This window comes from Podarcis vaucheri, assembly GCF_965113315.1.
Source record: "Podarcis vaucheri genome assembly, chromosome: 6".
NCBI lineage: Eukaryota > Metazoa > Chordata > Lepidosauria > Squamata > Lacertidae > Podarcis > Podarcis vaucheri.
Genome location: NC_138764.1, coordinates 27,712,586 through 27,730,570, shown reverse-complemented (window position 1 = coordinate 27,730,570; position 17,985 = coordinate 27,712,586).

Genomic DNA, 17,985 nt, shown 5'->3' with positions numbered 1-17,985 from the left:
TAGCTTTTATATTTTATTGATATCACTTATACAGACCCGCCAAGTGTCCCCATTTTCTAGGGACAGTCCCAGATTTACAGAAGCCGTCCTAGTTTCTGATTTGATCTCAGAATGTCCCGCTTTTCCTTGGGACAATTTTCATCAGAGAAATGTCGGAGGGTATGGAGTCATGCAACCCCCCCGAGCCAAGGAGATAAGTAACGTAAAGAGATACAACCTTTAGAAGACATCTGAAGGCAGCCCTGTATAGGGAAGTAATTGTTAATGTCATGCGCTGGGCCTCTTCAATCTTGGGGGCAATTTGGCGCCTCTGGTACTGGAAGAGTACTGTGGTTTTGCTTATTTTGTAAATAAAAAGATCACAATAGCCAGAAATATGTTTTCTGTAGAAATAATGACATGTAGTCTGGAACAGAGGCAGAGGGAAGGGGAATGCACAAAAAAATAAGAAAAGAGAACAATATGATTCCCAACACATTTCAGGGAAACTCCTTTTCCTAAGGGGAAAGTTCCTTAAAAAATAATCTCTGCTTAGGCCAGCCACAGGCCACAATTTAGCTTCCCGGAACTCCAGGGTTTCTAGAAGCATCTGCATTAAGGTGACAGTTCAGATAGGCCATAGGAGCAGCTTTCTCTGAAGCCAAATAAAATCAAGCTGCTCTAAACAGAAAGCTTGTTTCATTGTTCTAGCAAGCTGGCATACTCTGTAATGTTTTCTCTACCAGGCAGACGATTTGCAATTGGCTTGATCCGCATCAATGGAAATTACAAATAGTTTGCTGGAAAGCTGCAAGCCCTATTTGCATTCCTCTTGTTCGAAAGGCTGAAAACATACTGGCCATAACAAAATATTGCCTGGTGCACGGATTTAGCAGACAAATGTTGGTCTGGCAGCAAGCTGGGTACAGTGCTCTCTTTTCGTTTTGCATTATAATTGCTGAGGGCATAGTTGCAGAATCTGTGGAAGGAAGCAATGGCTGGCCTGGGAATATAATACATCATCAAAGCAATAAGCAGAGTGTCCCTGCCCCCCCCCCCAAAGCAGCTATTGCCTTGCTGAATCCAACTACGGTCTAGCTAGCCCAAAATTATTTTGGCAATAGCAGGGAGCCTAATGTACCTGGATGCTCACAAGCAGGATTTGAAGGGAAATGCCATCCCCTGTTCTTTGTCCTCAGCATCTAGTAATCAGAGGAACAGCACCTCTGAAGATGGAAATGCCTTACAGCTATCATAGCCGGGGGGCGGGGCGGGATGTGGTTGAATATCAGTGCCTTTTTGGACCTCTTGAGTGCCTGTAGTTTTCATTTTGCTTTTCATTTGTATAGCACCTTTCTATATTACTACAGTGGTACCTCCAGTTACGAACTTGATTCGTCCCAGAGGCCCGTTCTTAACCTGAAACCGTTCTTAACCTGAGGCACGCTTTTGCTAATGAGGCCTCCCGCTGCCACCAGTGCGTGACTTCCGCTCGCATCACGGGGCAGAGTTCGCTACCAGGAGCATCTACTTCTGGGTTAGCGGAGTTCATTACACAAAGCGTTTGTAAGAAGGACAATATGTAACCCGAGGTTCCACTGTATACGCAGGGCGGTTTGCCGCAACAAACTAGTCATACCTCAGGGTGAAGTTGCTTCGGGTTGAGCATTTTCGGGTTGCGCTCCACGGCGACCCGGAAGTAACGGAACGCGTTACTTCTGGGTTTCGCCACTTGCACATGCGCAGACAGTCAAAATGACGTCACATGCATGCGCAAAAGCAGCAAATCATGACACGTGCAGACGCAGGTTGCGTTCGCTTCAGGATGCAAACAGGGCTCCGGAACGGATCCCATTCGTATCCAGAGGTACCACTGTATACAGGAAAGAACACAAACCTGATCCCAATACAGTGGTGCCCCGCAAGCCGAATGCCTCGCAAGACGAAAAACCCGCTAGACGAAAGGGTTTTCCGTTTTTCGATGCGCTTTGCAAGACGAATTTCCCTATGGGCTTGCTTCGCAAGACGAAAAAGTCTTGAGATTTTTTTCGCTTCCCCCCCTTTTTCTAAGCCGCTAAGCCGCTAATAGCCTTTTAGCCGCTAAGCCGCTAATAGCAGTTAAACCGCTAATAGCGCTAAGCCGCTAAGCCGCTAATAGGGTTGCTTCGCAAGACGAAAAAACCGCTAGACGAAGAGACTCGTGGAACGGATTATTTTCGTCTTGCGAGGCACCACTGTACAGTGGTACCTCAGAATGAGAATGGGATCCGTTCTGGAGCACCGTTCGCATCCCGAACGGAACGCAAGATGTGACAGCGCGTGTGCGTGACGTCATTTTGAGCGTCTGCGCATGCGGTAAAACCCGGAAGTAACGCACTCCGTTACTTCCGGGTTGCTGCAGAGCACAACTCGAACGCGCTCAACCCGAAGCACATTCAACTCGAGGTATGACTGTACAAAAAAGTAATGATAAAACATGATTTTAAAATGGAATTTATATCAAATAACATAATATTCGGTAATCTATTATAATAGAATAGCACACAATAAAATTAATTCTCAGAACATCAGCAATTAACAATTAAACAGAAATTCACTCTTTACTATTACAACAAATTATTACTAAGCTACGATCAATAAAAATCACTGCAAGTCGCACAATGCATGTTATGCAAGTGATGGCCGCTCATCCTTCTCGGGTGGGTGGCAGCTGCGGACCTTTGCCCCATCTGCTGTACCCAGCAGCGGAAACCCATGTGTCAGCCAGCCGTTTAAGGGAATTCCTTGCCCAGCAGAAATACCACCAGAAAGTCAAAATAAAATGAGCCAATCAAAGGCCTCGCTGGAAGGGCAGTGCATGTAAAAGTCAGCCGTGTTTGAAAGACTTGCTTGATCCTTGCCTATGTTCCTGCTCCCCCAATGGCAGTGTGGGTGACTGCAGAAGGGGATTTTTGTTATGTTGCTGCTGCTGTGGCTTTATCTGGGCCTCACAGTTCTCAACAAAGCCTGTCTGTTACGGTGGCATATTTTTATGTAGTCCTGTTCAGATCCTCAAAAAAGTGCTCCTGACCCTATCTTCCATACATGAAGGTGTAAATAAACCTCCACACGTGCACTACTGTATAGTGGTACCTGGTTTATGAACTTAATCCGTTCCGGAAGCCCGTTCTTAAACCAAAACCATTCTTAAACCAAGGTGCACTTTCCCTAATGACGCCTCCCACCTCCAGTGCCCTTCCACCGTTCAGCTTCCGGTAAAGTTTGCAAACCGGGACAATACTTCCGGTTTTGTGGAGTTCGTAAACTGAATAGTTCGTAACCAGGGCTGTTCTTAAACCGAGGTACCACTGTATATGTTTGGGGTCTTCTGCATGACTGGGAATGCTGTGTACAGTCAGGTTTACTGATTATGTGTACATAAAACCCATAAACAGGCAGTGGTTCACACCTTTTGCTAAATGTGGAAATTTGTAGTGCAAGCAGCCACCATGTTTTGAAGGTCTGAACAATAAACCTTGCCTTCTGTTTCTCAAACAGATCCAAAGGTTTCCAAACAAGCAATTTCTGTCATTCTCTCTCTCCTGATATGGATTGTTGTTGTTGTTGTTGTTGTTTTGTATTTCTTGGTCATCCCATAACATGGTTCTCTTGCCAATGTACAATGAAATAAATTTTAAAATTACAAAAGGCAAAAAATACAAATAATACAATTCAAAACAACAACAACACCCCACAACAACGGCAATAACTTCAGCGGGTCAACTCTGACTAATGTGGGATGCCACATAATAAAATTACCACACGATGATTTTTACATGCCAGTTTGGAAGTTCCAATAGGTTGCTTCCACCCTCATGCAACATTGGTGAAATTTCCTCCACCCCTTCCACTAGGGACTTAGAGGGCAAACGAATAAACACTTTAAAATCTAGAAAAGATTAAAATGTCAGAGGAAACAAGCAAAAATGTAACTGCACTGTTCTAAATGCAAAAATAAGCCTCATCAGCAGAACAACCAATTTAACAGATGCCCAGCAGAAACGTAAGATAAATAATCCAAACCCTCAGATATTAAATCTGAAAAGTAAGAGGTGTTCACTGACGATAAATAAATAAATAATAAATATAAATAAATAAATACCCACCACACAAAAGCTGGAGTGCTAAAGCCGCTTCCGTCATTTTAACAAACCAATCTGTTGTGTGTTGACCAAGCGTGGAGCTGAGGAGCAAATGGCCTCTCTCCTACTGCAAAACAGGCCTGTGCACCTCTAATTCAAAATTCACATTTTGAGGGTAAAGAACTTTTTTTCTTTTCCTTTTGCTTCCAGGGCTGGTGGAGGAGATTCTGGTGCCTGAGGCGGGCAAGATGTGGCCCATCCTTTGCCAACCGTGTACAACCAGACTGGCGGTCAAATCGTCTCTCAGCGCAGGCTGAGACAAGACAAGGTCATCCACTGTACCTGAGTGGCAGCTATGGGGCTGTGAAGCCAGCTGTGCTCCTTGGGGAGAGGGAACTGACAGTTAAACTGCTGTGGCAATTGTTGCTCTGTAAACAGAACAGTGGTCTCCTAGCAACTTTCAGCAGCCTTAACTACACTTCCCAGGATCCTCTGGGGGAAGGCAGTGTCTTGCCCCCACCCCTCAGTTCTTTAGATATAGCAAATCTGTGTATTAGTACAGTGGTGCCCCGCAAGACGAATGCCTCGCAAGACGGAAAACCCGCTAGACGAAAGGGTTTTCCGTTTTTGAGCTGCTTCGCAAGACAAATTTCCCTATGGGCTTGCTTCGCAAGACGAAAACGTCTTGCGAGTGTTCCAATTTTTTCCTGCTCCCCCCCTTTTTCTAAGCCGCTAAGCCGCTAATAGCCTTTTAGCCGCTAATCCGCTAAGCCTTTAATAGCCACTAATCCGCTAAACCGCTAATAGCACTAAGCCGCTAATGGGGTTGCTTCGCAAGACGAAAAAAACGCTAGACGAAGAGACTCGCGGAACGGATTATTTTCGTTTTGTGAGGCATCACTGTATTAGGTAGAAGGAACAATAATGCTGCGCCTTTGAGAAAAAGGAACAAGTACCTTTCCCCTTTTTCCAGACCTCAAGGCAGGCTGGGAAATGAAGGCACAGTAATATTCTAGTTTCTATGGGCTCTGCCCAAGCAGGGAAAAATCTCCCTCTCTCCTTTACAACCTCGTTCTGTTTAGTTATTGCAAAAAACTTATTAACAGAACTTCGTGAAGAGCTTCCTCACCGCATTCATTCAAAGCCCAAAGAACAACCTTCTGAGACGTGAGTAAAATACCTCTACATGTGCCTTGTGAACTTCAGTAAAATACATGTTTGAGAGCTTAGTGAAGTTTTGTTTATACTATCCAGATTGAGAGGAGTCTCAGGATGGAACAGGCAGGGCTGTTTAAAGCAGTTGAGAGCCAGTGCGGTGTAGTGGTTAAGAGCAGTTGATTCGTAATCTGGGGAACCAGGTTCGCGTCTCCGCTCCTCCACATGCAGCTGCTGGGTGACCTTGGGCCAGTCACACTTCTGTGAACTCTCTCAGCCCCACTCACCTCACAGAGTGTTTGTTGTGGGGGAGGAAGGGAAAGGAGAATGTTAGTGGCTTTGAGACTCCTGAAGGGGAGTGAAAGGCGGGATATCAAATCCAAACTCCTCTTCTTCTTCTTCAGTATGATTCCACTTTAAATGTACAATGCACCTGAAATGACTGCCTTCTGGCTGTGTGGATTGTTGCCTTAATGGGACCTTTGATCCCACTGTGGCCAGAATTCGCTGCCGTTTAATCCAGATCTGCTCAACCTGGCTTTCAATACAGCTTTGGCTTTTGATCCTTTCTTCTGAGCCTTGGCTTCACACTTCTGATGACTGGTGTTTTGGCTGATCTTCCGAAGCTTCCTTTTTTGGATTCCATCTTGGACTTGTCTTCAGAGCTATGATTACAACATAATTTGCTTTTGGACATCGATTTCAGCTCAGCTGCCATGGAACTTTGGCTGTCAGTTGTAGCCCAAACCAGATCTTGGCCTGTTCAGTTTTTTAAAAAAAATACCTGTTCCCAAATCTATGTACATTTTATTCTGCTTCTTCATTCATATTCCCCTTATTCTGTCCCATTTCTATTCAACAGCCCCTTCCAAAGCTAGCTTAGAGGCTTGCATGACTTCTACCTTCTGAATTTCAACCATCACTTCAGGAATCCCTGTGTCTTCTTAGAGAGCATTTATCAAAATAAGTACTTAGCTTTCAAGCCTTTGGCCTTGTAGCTCCACCAATTTATATTCTAACAATCAAGAGAGCATTTGCATTTGTGCCCCAAGGTCTGGCTCACAGTGTTTTCGAGCAAACAGAAAGACAGAGTCAAAACCAAGATTCCTGGACTTTATTCCTAAACTACATTCATTGACTTGCTGTGTTGCCTTGGACAAGTTATTTGATGATCTTTCGGAAATGATGTCCTATTTGTTTAGAATTACATGACCAAACAACCAGGGGAAATTAATTCTGGGTTAGCAACATCGGACTTTTTCTTGCGGCATTCCAATTTAAAGTTAAATGTTTTGGTGGGTTGATTTCATAAAGTTTTGCAATTAGACCAAGTGCTAGTTCAAACTTAATTGCCTTCAGATCACTCCATTTCAGATCACTTGATGACTTAACACTGTGTGAATTGACCTCACTGAAAATTACGGGCCCAAGCCAAACAAAACAGCAATGATAATATGCAAAGTCTTTGAATGAAAATAATAAATAACCCTAAGAAGGTATTAGAATAATAGAACTGTAGAATTGGAAGGGACCAGGAGGATCATCTAGTCTAACCCTCTGCAATGGAGGAATCTTTTGCCCAACGTGGAACTCGAACCCATGACTGAGATTCTGGGTCTCGTGCTCTTCCGACTTAGCTATATTTTGTTTATTATTTATTTCACCATTTATTTTTGTTTCACAAAATTTATATACTGCTTGTTTGCAATAAAACCTCAGTGTGGTTTACAAAAAAAGGGGGGCACATTATTGGTAAAGAGAGAGAGTTAAAAACAACTATTTAAAATTATTTTAAACTATTAGACCATACTTCTGTTAATGTATTGGCTTGAGATATGCAGCAACTTCTAAATAATGATATTAATTTTAAGAGGGATCCTTAAAAGTCTTCTAATCTAGCCTGTGATTCTCAGGGCTTCTGTGGATTTCCAGTGCAAAGTAATGCAGATCCCTGCAGTAATAAATTCATTTTTAATTGCAAGTACAGATGCCCCTGAGACTCTCTTTTCTATGTGCATGATCATCATTCCCTGGGAAAGAGTCATGCATACATCTTGTCATCGTTCAGACACAACCCCCAACTGCCTGGGTTCTGCTCAACTTTAGGTATGTCTAAAGTCAGGAAATAATGGCATTAAAACATGGCAAAAGTTATCCCTTGTAGAAGGTTCTTAAGCATAATATAGCTTATATGTCACATGATTTACAATCTCTTTTTCCAAATAGGAATATAATGAGCACAATCCACAGAGCTTTCAGCATGTTCATTTCTCAGTGATTCCAATGTGAGTGTTAAGCATGTGTTTAGATATTTCTGATTGAAATGAATGGGGCTTCCAAGAGTTTCGCTCTGAGTGGATTACGTTCCATATATTTGTCTGACAGATATGTTGTAATTGAGTCGGTAATGGGATTTTTAGATAGTTCTATTTGTCTTTGCGTATTGCTGGGATTTAATTCGTGAGTTGTATCTATTCTTGTGCCTCAAAATAAAACTGAAGCATAAGAGAAAACCATTAATATACAGAAGAATTCAAAACACTAGATTCTATCATGCAAACTGTGTATCTAAACATCTACCTCATTTCATTCCTCTTGAGCAGAATAAGTCACATATTTAAAGCAGAATTATTCCCATGGATGTAAATAATATTTCTGCACAGAGAGAAGTATTAAATAACTAAGTTTGCTGGTGGGCTTTTTGGGGGAATGTGTGTGTGTCTTTTCTTCTTTTATGTTCTTAAAGAGTTTGTGCTGGTTGTTGCATCTGCATTGGCAGCAACGAGGGAATGGATTTCTCCATTTGCTATTCTCCTGGTATCCTTTTTCAAACAGGTATGGAAGCCTTAGATGTTTCATGCCAAAGGCCATAAAACTTATAAACATGACAGCCGGGATGGTATTTTTTTCTGTGTGAAGTGCAAACCTGGCATGGTGTTTGTGTTCCTTTTCAGTTCATGAAAGGGCTGATGTTTCTCAGGTGGTCCATAAAGTGAGATGGTTTGGTAGCAGACTGAGGAATAGGCTCAGCCAGACATTCTGGAAACATAAGCGAAACAGTCATTCTTTCCAGCCTATTATTAGACTTGCTCAGTGCCAAGCAGCCTGCTACTTGGGAACCAGCTGGTTATCAGTTTCAAAGCTCACCCAATTTCTTTCAGGAGTTCTTTTGTATGCCTCTGGAAAGACTACCTCTTTTTTTTTTTTAGTGTTCAGGGACATCGTGAGATTAGATCTTGCCAGAAATATTGCGTGTGCGTGTGCGTATGCTCAGACTACTCAGCTTGAAGTAAAAACAGAAGAATTATGACCCAGCAAGCATCCATACTGTTTTATCATTTTTGGAATTGGTTAGAAAAAGGGGGAAAGTAACTAAAACAGACTTGTGTCTAACTTTTACTTCATAATAGTTCTGTTCCGTTCAATCCTCAGAAGTAAGCTCAACTATGTTCAGTTGGACTTAACTGCCAGATAACTGGGTATAGGATGGCAACCTACAATGAGGAAAGAAATTGTAGGCTTTTTGTTTCAAAAAAAGGGGGGGGGAAGCCTCAATGTCAGATTGAGATTCAGTTGAGAAGACAATAGACAGGGGTGGGGAGGAATCACATTTTAAATAAGATCAAACAAAATGTGATGCAACTTTTGAAACAAGGGTGGATAATCCTCAGCTCATAGAAAATGTTTTGGAGCACCACATTTGCCATTGTGTTTTATTTTATTTTATTATGTTTACTTCTCCTGTGGTTCCCTTTCTATGTCAAAAAGATTTTTGTGGCCTCATAACTTTTTGAGGTTGTTGGGTTTTTTCAACTAACTGCTGCCATAGTTACCTCACTGTGATGCCAGAAAGTTTTTGTAGCTTCCAAGACCCCTCAAAATTTCTCCCTTATTATTATTATTATTTAAAAAACAAACAAACTATAATTCCAGTGGGTCCCTGCCTGTGATTCTGTGATGCCCCCCAAAATTGGACCCCCTCCCAGACTCCCTAAATGCATCCTTAAATATACATCTATTGTCCTCACCCACTTTGACACTTCAGCCACACCTACTATGACATGCAGCACTTGACACGGAAAAGGTCTCTCTGGTTTTGAAATATCATCTAAAAGCGGACTCCGTAAGTGCTATCAAAACTTGGGAAGATAAATTTCCTGAGATCTTTTGACATCTCAGTCACAGCTAATGCAGCCATTCAAAATGGGGCTGAAACATAAAGATAGATTACATGTCTTGACGAAAGCTACCAGAGAGCTGCAATTTAAACGTGAAGTTCTCAAAACCCACAATCAGTAGGTGAACTTTAGATTTTGCAGGATTCCTGAGTCAGTGGAGGGAAATATGGGAAATGATATGGGAGGGTTTCTGCTTCCTACCATTTCTGTTCCTCCAGCGGACTTTGAGCACTTGCGCAGTTTCCTTCAATAACAGCTTCCCGGAAACAGAGAAGAGTTATGCAGCAGGATGGCAATTCTAAACCCTAAGTTAACCTTGGGACTTTTTGATGGGGTGACTCGCTTCACAAGCATTTAGTCGCTGTTGCTGGCAACACATTTCCTAATGAATGGAAGAATCATGCTTTGCTTATGCTGTTAAGTGGTACACAAGGGTACGGGGTTTAGCACTGATGAGCAAATTGACTGAATAAATTGAGACATCTGAGTGATGAACAGAATTTGGCTAATTTTGGCTTTTGATATATACAGTGCATCTTACACACAGTGTCGCTCAGCACAGTGTTTCGGAAGGACTTGATTAGGTATGCATTTTACATAATTGATAATTCTATGAAGATTTGTCTTAATAAATGTCGATATCCATATCCAGTTTTGGCTATAATACATACTGTATTTTCTAGTCTATCCCTCCCCCCAGTGTATTTGCCCTTTTAAAAATGCTTTGGGGACTTAAGCTATGAATATATGTGGTACGGTCTACTTGGTGCTGTTCTCAACCTGGACGAACTTCTACTAGGTCCACTACCATCTTATAATAAAGCTTTTTTTTTTTTTTGTCTGCAGCCACCCTAGTATAATGTATAATGTTTATTTGCAAAATCAGTGCCCCTTTCAAATTTCCATACATAGGACATACAACTTTCAAAGCATGTAAGCTGTGATCAAGAGCTGGAGTCAGGTATAGGTCAGTGATTAAGAGACGCCTGCTTCTTGGGATAAAAGCAATGACAAACCTAAACAGCGTCTTAAAAAGTAGAGACATCACCTTGCCAACAAAGGTCCGTATAGTAAAAGCAATGGTTTTCCCAGTAGTGATGTATGGAAGTGAAAGCTGGACCATAAAGAAGGCTGATCGCCGAAGAACTGTTGCTTTTGAATTATGGTGCTGGAGGAGACTCTTGAGAGTCCCATGGACTGCAAGAAGATCAAACCTATCCATTCTTAAGGAAATCAGCCCTGAGTGCTCACTGGAAGGACAGATCGTGAAGCTGAGGCTCCAGTACTTTGGCCACCACATGAGAAGAGAAGACTCCCTGGAAAAGACCCAGATGTTGGGAAAGATGGTGGGCACAAGGAGAAGGGGACGACAGAGGATGAGATGGTTGGACAGTGTCTTCGAAGCTACCAGCATGAGTTTCACCAAACTGCGGGAGGCAGTGGAAGACAGGAGGGCCTGGCGTGCTCTGGTCCAGGGGGTCATGAAGAGTCGGACACGACTAAATGACTAAACAACAACAACAAATAGGTCAGTGATAAAACAATAAAGCACCCGATTTTGGTGAAGTTAACTCTTTATTCAAAGAAACAAAACAGCTCAGTCCTAGTGGTCACAGGAACCCTTAGGTAGGTCTTGCCCCATTGAGGCAGTTGCAAGGACCGAAGGTCTCCACTGCTCTCCCTCTCCAGGTCCTTCCCAAGCAATTTGAGGCTCCATCTAGTCTCTTCAGCTTCTGACTTGTTTGCCTCTTCAGCTTCTGACTTGTCTTCCCAGTCTGCTCCTTCTTCTCTCCCTCACCACTGGTTGCCATCCCTCCACCAATCCCCTTGCTCCGAGCCTTCTTCCCCTGGGGCTTCCCTTGGAGGTTCCCCTGCTGGTCCTCTCCACCCACCCAGTCCATGATAGCTGATAATATGCCTCTGCTGTATCTATACTGACTTAAGTGTTCTGCTGTACATCTTACGTTACTCTGTCTAGGGATCCTGAAACAGGTTTGGAGAGATGGTTTGGGGAAACAATGTTAGGAAATGGGTTTTCAAAGCCGTTCCAGAAAATATTTGTTTCCCTTCTCTGTAGAATCATCTACAGAGCGTCCGTCCGTGCGTGCGTGTGTCTAACAAATCATCTACTCCAATCCTCTGCCCTAAAGCAAAATACTTTATGTATCTCAAGGATACACAACAAAGGCCTGTCCAATCTTCACATCAAGAAATCTCCCAAGGACCTCCCAAGGCAGCCGACATCATTTTTGAACTGCTCTCATATTTGGGGAAGTTTTCACAAGTACCATTTCTGATTTCAGCAGGGGGGCGGGATGAGTTGGGAGAAATTTCAGTAAGAAGAACAGGATTCTCAGCGAGGCTTAAAAGCCTGCTCTTGGATATACAGTATTCATGATTAATACACAAAGCAGTGTATTTGAATAACATTTACTGTGATTAACCTTTTCTCAGTACTCAAAAGTAAGTCCCACATATTAAATGGGGCTTATTTCCAGGTACGTAGATAGTGGATTGCAGTCATATCTTCATATCTTCATCACTATAGATATTTTTTCAACATAGTGCCCCCTATTCACCAAGCAGCCATTGTTGAGGCATCATTGGAAGGAGTTGCCAAGGAGGAGGCGGATCCAGCATCCAAGTGGTATACGGCAGCTGTTACTACTACCATGGCTGTGGCGGCAAGCGATGCATTCCTTGGAGGCTGGATCTGCTCCTCACGTGAATCCTGCTGCCTGAGGCAGTCACCTCAGCTTGCCTCATGGGTGGGCCAGCCCTGGTAAGCATACATGTGTTCGGATGCTGGACTGAGACCAGATAGTTCATAAACTATCAACAATAGCCAATGCTGCCAGCTTTGATGGCGTCAATCACCTGTATCATGCATATGTGTTTGGATTGCTGATTCCAGATGGTCTACCTTTGCTGAGCCCTTAAACAGGTAATGAACATTTACAGTACAGGAGCGTGCCTTTTGCAGTCTGTGAGGAACATAGGAAGGAACATGTTGGGGCTATGTGCATAGGGTTGTTCAGGCAAAGGACCCATTTGGATGGGTGTCTTTGTGATGGTGAAGCCATGGCCAAATAGGATTCCTGAATTATCATCCAAACCAGGGCCAAGTGTATGTGAGCCAGGATACAGAACCAAACAGCCACAGACAGAAAGTCTCTACAGAGGGTGGTGAATACATCACATGATATCATGGGCTGTTCCTTGAGCCCGCTAGAGGACATCGCAAGGGATCGTTGCCTTAGGAGAGCGAGAAAAATTCTCAGGGATGACTCACACCCCGGCAATCACTTCTTTAATCTTCTACCCTCAGGCAGGAGATATAGAAGTATAATCAGCTGTACCAACAGGCTAAAAAATAGCTTCTATCTGTGGGCTATTAGGCTGTTGAACAGAAAATAACATATCACAATTGACTTGCGAGGTGGTGTGTTGTTCGATAAGAGATTGAGTATTGGGGGGGGGCTCGTTTAATTTCACTGTGCACAGGTTGTACAATGACAATAAAGGTATTAGTATGAGCTTTCATGTGCATGCACACTTCTTCAGTATCTGAAGAAGTGTGCATGCACATGAAAGCTCATACCAATAACAAACTTAGTCGGTCTCTAAGGTGCTACTGGGAGGAATTTTATTTTTATTATTTATTATTATTTTGTTTCGACTAAGGCAGACCAACACAGCTACCTACCTGTAAATATAAGTATTATTATCAAAGCAGCATAATAAAGGACTTGCATAAGAAAATACCCATTATAGCTGCAGGAGCAAAATCCTTTGCTTAATGTGCTAGATTAAAAACAATAACCACCTAACGTACTCAGTGCTGAATGGTACGGATCTGAAAAAAATGAAGAAGAAAAGGGAAGAGGAATGATTCCTTCAGCTTTTCTATCTCCACAGCTAATTGTTACAAAAATCTCTCAATGCTCTACTATGTTCTTGTATCACTTGTCAGATAGCTTGTCCTTTTTAATTGATTTTTTTCTTCCTTTGCATTTCCCGGGTTAATGGTTTATGCAGTGAGCTTAAAAGGGAAAGTAGGTTTAATGACCCTACTGAGATATAACTGAGATACTAGTGAATATTTTAAACTGGCAAAATGCCTGTCATTATGATTCATGGGGTGTGTGTGTTTGCAGGGAGAGTTGCGCATTGCAAGGGTCCTTGGGATTGCAGTATGCCTATCTGCACCCTATAGGATTCCTATGAGACACAGTGGGGCCACTTAGCTCAATGATTTGCAGACGGATTTTGTGCTCACCCAAGTACTATGCTCTACGTTTACCCATGGGAGCAAGTCCTAACTACTTGATTATGTTGATACCTGAGTTGATGGGGCTTCCTGGGCTTCCTGTTTTGGCGAGAAGATAGAAGGTTCCTGGTCGAGGTTCTGCTGGTGTGTTTGAGAGGATCTGTTCTTGGATGTGTGGGTGTAGCTCCTTAACAATCTTGTTCAGTTCTTTTTTGTATTCCTGTGTGGGGTCTGAGTCCAGTTTTTTGTAAAAGGTATTGGAGACTTGTCTGTGAGCCTCCTAGATGTAATCAGTTTAGTTCATGATGACTACAGCTCCACCCTTGTCTGCCTCTTTAAGTATAATGTCTGGGTTGTTCCTGGGATTGTCTATGGCCCTCCTTTCAGCATGCTTTAGATTTTGTTGTAAGCGATGGTGTTTTCTGGTCACATCAGTTTGGATTCTGCAGCGGAAGCAATTGATATACAGATCTAGTGTGGTATTATGTGTAGAGATAGATTGTGTCCCCTGGTCTCACATCAAACTGGCTTGGAAAATAAGCTGAGCTACCTCCCCCCCCCCAAAAAAAAAACAACACACACCAGAAGTAGCTTATTTTTTTGAGTCAGCCTATCTTCAGATGAAATGACAATAGCCCTTGAGAAAAAATACATTTCCCAAAAGCTACTAGAGTCTTTAAACTTGAAGGACACCAGGGCAGTCCAGGCAGCAGAGAGAGGGAGAAAACTCCCCCATTTCCTCTCACCATTGCTGGACTGAAGAACTGTTGCTTCTCATCAACCATAAGCTGGATTTCAAGGGTACGGTTTGGAGGAGATTTTGAGGATGGAGTTGAGGAATTCCAGATTTTAATTCAAACTCAGAATGCCCATGAGCAATATGAGTTCCCAAAGTATCCGTATCTGGGTCCAAGCCCAGTGTGCATCACCAGCATCTCTGTTTATAAACAAGTGAATCTGTACATGCTACTTGGGTGAGAGGTAAAGCTTCTGCCGATCCCTGGTGAGATGCCAAGGAATCAAACTTGCTTCTACCTGCTTGGCCCCTATGTGGATTCTTTTTCACGGTCACACTAGAGTATGTCAGAAGCCCAGTTCAAATGCTGTCCCACACACATTGGGCTAATGGGTGGGGGGGAAGAATGAGTTGAACCTAGATGTGTCACCAGCATCACCATACTTCTGCTCCATTCGTCTTTAGAGTCGTATGTCGGAAGTTGAACGGATTCCTTCCCAGAAGTCCTTTTGACTTCTAAAACATCTGGAAACCAAGGCACAGCTTCTGATTGGCTGCAGGAAGATCCTGCAGCCAATTGGAAGCCGCGTCAGACATACGGGTTCCAAAGAATGATTTCAAACCGGAACACTCACTTCCAGAGTTGCGGCATTCAGGAGCCAAAACATTTGACTCACAAGGCATTTGTCAACCAAGGTATGACTATATATGGTTAGGGAAAGGTCTGAAGGAGGAATATATGGCTGTATGGATGTTCAGCCCTATGTATAGGTGTAATTCCTGAACAGGACTAGACTGTTGAGAGTGTAGGGTGGGGTGTTGAGAACTGTCTCTCCCTCTATTTATCCATCTATTCATGTGAGTGACAGTGAGGCTGGCAATCAAATGTTTGTCTTCTATTTAAATCCAGCCTGGGGAGGAATACAAAAGCGAGATTTCTCCAGCTTGACTTTCGCAGCTGCATGACCTTGATTTTCTGTGTTTGAGAAGGAATGGAAGGATCCTCTTGAATTGCCCATTCATCATTTATACTAAATGGAGTATTTGCTTGAGTGAGGAATGCAAGAGCAGGCTGTCAGCCTTCCAGCTCATTCAGTTTAGCTTTTCTAAATTGAGTCAGCAAATTAAGTTAAAAGTGTAGATGGTAATTTCACAATGCAAATGTCTTAACTTGTAAGTGCACCATTTTGGTGCCCTCAATCAAGAAAGGCCTAAGAAATGATCAGAATCGTAGACCGATCTTGCTGCTTCAGCAAAATAAGAAGTGCAACGGATAGTCCCCAGAGTTTTCCCGGAAAACACACACACACACAGAGAGAGAGAGAGAGAGAGAGAGAGAGAGCGCATGTATACTTACAGGATGAGTCTCTGCACATCAGTTAGTTTGTGATGTTTGTGTGTGTGTTATGTATCTTCCAATTTTTATCTTCACACACATCATGTTTAGACCTGCACCTACTTGTTCACCTAAAAATGTGCAAATGAAAGAAACATGCACACTAGTAGAGAATACAGATGAAGGTGTTTGCAAACATGCTTCATACTGTGTAACTATAGATAGTGATGACTGGTGCCCATTGGGACTGGTGCCCAGGGAGCCTAACAGTAGGTGGTGCCAGAGCCAATGATGTGCAGAGCCAACTAATTCTAGTTTTGTCCCCTTCTTCCTCCCTGTTGAGTTTCACAAGTGAAACACTGAGGTAAAGGAGGAAGAAGATGACAGCCAGGGCTACCCCCTGGACTGGTTGTAAGCTAAAAGGCAGGTGGGGGACTGGCCATGGACAGGTTGGTGGGATAGTGTCCCATTTGCCCCTATTGACCAGCCTCCACTGACTATAGGCTTGTTCACATGTTTCCCCCTCTTCCTTCACACAACTAACTATAGGCTTGTTTACATTGAGCACCAGTGCAAGTCTCTACATGTGTGCAAGTGTTTTGTAGAGGTCAACTACTGTAAACACAAGTACACACATTATACGCTCGTTGGAAGTAACTTGTGAGCATCCCTTATGTCTATCCTGGAGGTAAACCTGTACAGGAGCAAGTATTGTTCGACACATTGGCTGGTCCAGGTTTGCCCTATGTCTGTGTGAGGGATCCTTCTATGTCAGCTTAGCAGTGTCAGCCTTAAATTATCTATCAACCAAAATGGCCTTCTTGGGCTGCTTATGAAATCTCTCTAGGCAGGCAGAAGGTAGTACTGCTACAGCTCTAAGAGCACCCTTGTCCTAAGTAAGCAGTGAGGAATTAGCATTACATCTCTGAAGGCCCAGAAATTTAACCAGGCAACAGCTTAACCCAGGATCTGTCCAGTATATTATTCAGATAAAATCCCTCTGAGGTCTTCCAGCTGGGGAACCACCATTGGAAATGCTACCCAGGTACCATCCAGATGTTTTGGACTCCATCTCCTCTCCACCAACATGGGGGTGATGGGAGCTGTCGTCCAAAACATCTGGAATGAAACAGGTTTGGGAATGTTGATCTAGCTCCTGTAGGCAATTGTTATACTCCAGATGAAAGGGACTTTCCTGAGAAGACCTTAGCACATGAGGCGGGACTCACCATTGCTGCTCCTTCATGGGATCTAAACATGTGAACTGACAGTCCTGAAAAGCATTGTGGTGTGATATGAAAATTTTGTGGTGTTACAACTGTGATGGACCATTCACACATGTAAGGAAATCATCACTTGCCTCACCTACAAGACATCTCTTGTTGCTATAGTCATCAGTTGGCCACTGCCACACACACAAAGTGGAAGCCAAGACAGGCAAGCAAGCAAGCAAGCAAGCAAACAAACATCAAAAATATCAGACTACATGATTGGACTGTTTTGGAGGAAAGGGTGCAGTAATGTCAACAGGTGCCTGTTAGAGATTTAGATTTAAGTAAATCTAAAAAGAAGAAAATTGATCTTCCCTTCTTGGATAAAACTGGCATTATCGTGACTATGAATAAAATTACTGTGTACAGATAATTAGCAAAGAACTAGGACGAGACATTGAGTTTTTATAATAGTTGAGCACCTTTTTAAAATGTGTGAAATTTGGTCAGTGATAATTAGCATGCATCTTAAACCATATTCGTTTGCATGCATTTAACTCTGGAAGATAATATATTGCACTGTTGTACTTCTGTAGTGTTTCAGATCAGTGTGAGAAACTGAGATATGAAAGCTAGGAGCTAAATGGCACCTTAAACCTAGGTTATGGGTGCAACAACGGAATGTCCAAGCGTGCTTTTTTATAACAAGAATACAAAACTGAAAATGAATGAACTGCACATAAAATACGATGTTCATTTTTCACATGGTCCAGTCCTTCCCCTTCTCATCCCCCTAATATACTTAAGATGGTCTCTTCTCCAGTCTTCAGTGTGTAGCTGGAAGCGGGGAGGCAGAAAAAGATCCTCCTTCCTTTCCACTCTGCAGCTTTAATCTGAAATCTTAGGCGCAGTACTGCGCCCAGAGCTCAGAAACTGCTTGCGCTAATGAAATACCCTGTTGCAAAATGTGCCTAGAACAATGGGAGTTTCGAACACTGC